Source organism: Charadrius vociferus, unplaced genomic scaffold, assembly GCF_000708025.1.
Source record: "Charadrius vociferus isolate BGI_N301 unplaced genomic scaffold, ASM70802v2 scaffold19, whole genome shotgun sequence".
Taxonomy (NCBI): Eukaryota; Metazoa; Chordata; class Aves; order Charadriiformes; family Charadriidae; genus Charadrius; species Charadrius vociferus.
This window is the reverse complement of record NW_009650173.1, coordinates 1,039,890-1,042,359: the sequence shown is the minus strand read 5'-3', so window position 1 is coordinate 1,042,359 and position 2,470 is coordinate 1,039,890.

Genomic DNA, 2,470 nt, shown 5'->3' with positions numbered 1-2,470 from the left:
TAGCCGGCTCTCATCGCTGCCAGCACGCCACGGGGGCACCACGAGCGAGGGTATTAGCGAGGGATACAAGCACACGCTCCGCAGGGGGGTATCTGTCAAACAGGTAGGAAACACTTCCCCAAGCTCTCAGCCCCTTGTGGGAGAGGAACCCTGGAGTGGTTCATCCTTCTCCGGAGGAACACCCGGACCCATTCGGCAGAGTACAAATGCCATTTAAAACCACTGCCGGGAACAGCAGAAAGTCGCATTTCTAAATGCATTGCTCTCTACAAGCTACACACCAACACCACGAATAGGTGTTTAAAAGACGTCAAGAATTGGAAAGAGCTATTGCTCTGTAAGGAAGCTCAATGTTTGCAACAGCTGGCTTTGGGTTTGCTCCCCCCACCCCTTTTTTTTCCCCTCCCTCTCTTCCTTTTTAGTTCTCAGTAAGGAAAACTGCTTTACTCAGGAGATGCCAATCTAATCTTTAGACGGAATGAACTCCCACAGAATCCTGCCCAGAAAGCCAATATATTCTAATTTGTATGCAGAAATCGGCCTTCCGCTGACAGCTCCCCCAAGGATCGACTTTCAGATTTCTCAGGGGTGGGCAGGCTCTGGGGTGCGGAGCTGCAGGATGATGCCCAAGGTGGGAGAGGACCATGTCACAGGATGCACCTTTTGCCACAACACACCCAGTGCCCCAATGCCTGAACCCACGTTCACTGGTATGCAAAGAGCTGAACCTGAGCTGATCAGGGCAACGTTTTTCTCTCCGATTCTGTGTGGGATGCGAATGTTTGAAGGTTTCCTGCACAGTGAGTCATGTGTCTGGGGGATTTATGGCTGCGGTAAAGAACAATTGTTATTCTGAGCAGTTTTTCTTTTTTTTTTTTCTCCCCAATTGTACGTACATTCAGTACTATATTTGTTGCATTTTTCCTTTGTGTTCCAGAGAAAACCAAGCTGCTCTTACGTAGTTTTTTTTAGAGGCTTATTTGTATTTTAAAGTACCTGCTTGCATCACTGGTGACCATGACTCGGATAGCAAGAAGGTTGTGCTCGGTCATCTCCTCCTCAGGGATGACCCTCACGGTGGCCCACTCGGGGGAAGGGGGCGAGAACCAGCTGTCCAAGTCACAGTGGTCGGGGATGCTCTTCGCCTTCTTCGGGGAGGTGGGCTCATCGGCCGTGGGCAGGCAGCAGTCTGGGAAAGCACAAAGGTGACAGCGGGGTGTCAGGGGAGGAGGGGGTCTGCAGAAGGGACATTGCCTCCTCTTTGGGTGGTCCTTGGCCACCACCAGCAGTTTCCACATGGGGCCCTGTGCTGTCCCCATGGCACAGGCCAGGTGCACGCATCAACAGTCTGAAACAGCAAGAACATCCCTTCAACGCGGTACAGCCCTGCTGGGGTTTGTCATCTTGGATGCAAGGAGAAGAAAACTCCAGGGGCAGCCTTAGCTTTTGTAGCTGCAGGTCTTTGCTCTGCTCGGTGGGACAGCCATCAGGCTGAGTGCCTGGTGTCAGCAGTAATGAAGACACATGCCAGCCACACAAGGAGGGATTTATGGTCTCTATTCAGGCCCTAGATGGATATGTGTGCGTGTGGCAGGAGGCCACCCAACCTGGCTTGGGTAGCTAAAACTTCAGCATTTTATTGAAAATTTAGGTCAATTCAGGACAGTGGGAGTGAGCAAAATAAATACAGGCTCTTCAGAAAGTTATTTTTGAGTGTGTACAGCAAATACAAACACTGATTTGGGAGAAGCAGCAGCATCACAGCAGCTAAACAGCACCATCCCTGAACTTTGCATTCAGGCAGGAGGAATAAAGAATAAAGCCAAATTTCCCTCACTCACCCCAGGTGATACAGACAGTCAAAGACAGGAGATAATCTCTCCCTGCAAAATCTTTAATTTCCGAGCAACCTCGTTTATCCACAGCCTCCTGCACAAGCAAACACAAACGTATCAGCCACGCAAGTTCCCCCAGGGCTCAGTGCAGAAGGGACAAATGACAAGCTCCAGGAGTGTGGCTTTTCTTGATTCACCTCCCATGTGTGGTGCTCTTGCCACATTTAATTCAACACTGTTGCTTCTAATTTACACCTGTATAAGTGGAAAAAAATCAGACCAGGGACATGGCTTGTTTTCTCATCTATTAGAGCAAACTATCTAGTAAACATTAATGAAACTCCTCTTTAACTTCAGGTCTTTCATATATTGCAGGAGCGCACTTACCCCTGTCCTTCATTTCGCGTGGGTTTTTAACTTGAATGACCAGCACTTGCATGGCTTGAACACGGAAAACAAACCTGCCAGGAGCAAGAGTGCTACGGGTACATCCTTGTCCCAGACACACCAGGAGGATTATATACACCGCAGAGCCTGCGTGGTGGCCCATGGGACCCTCTGGAGCTGCCATTCCCCGTCTGCAGTACCCGAGAGGCAGTGGCCGCTGGGTGCTGCTGCTCGCAGGGGCCGACACG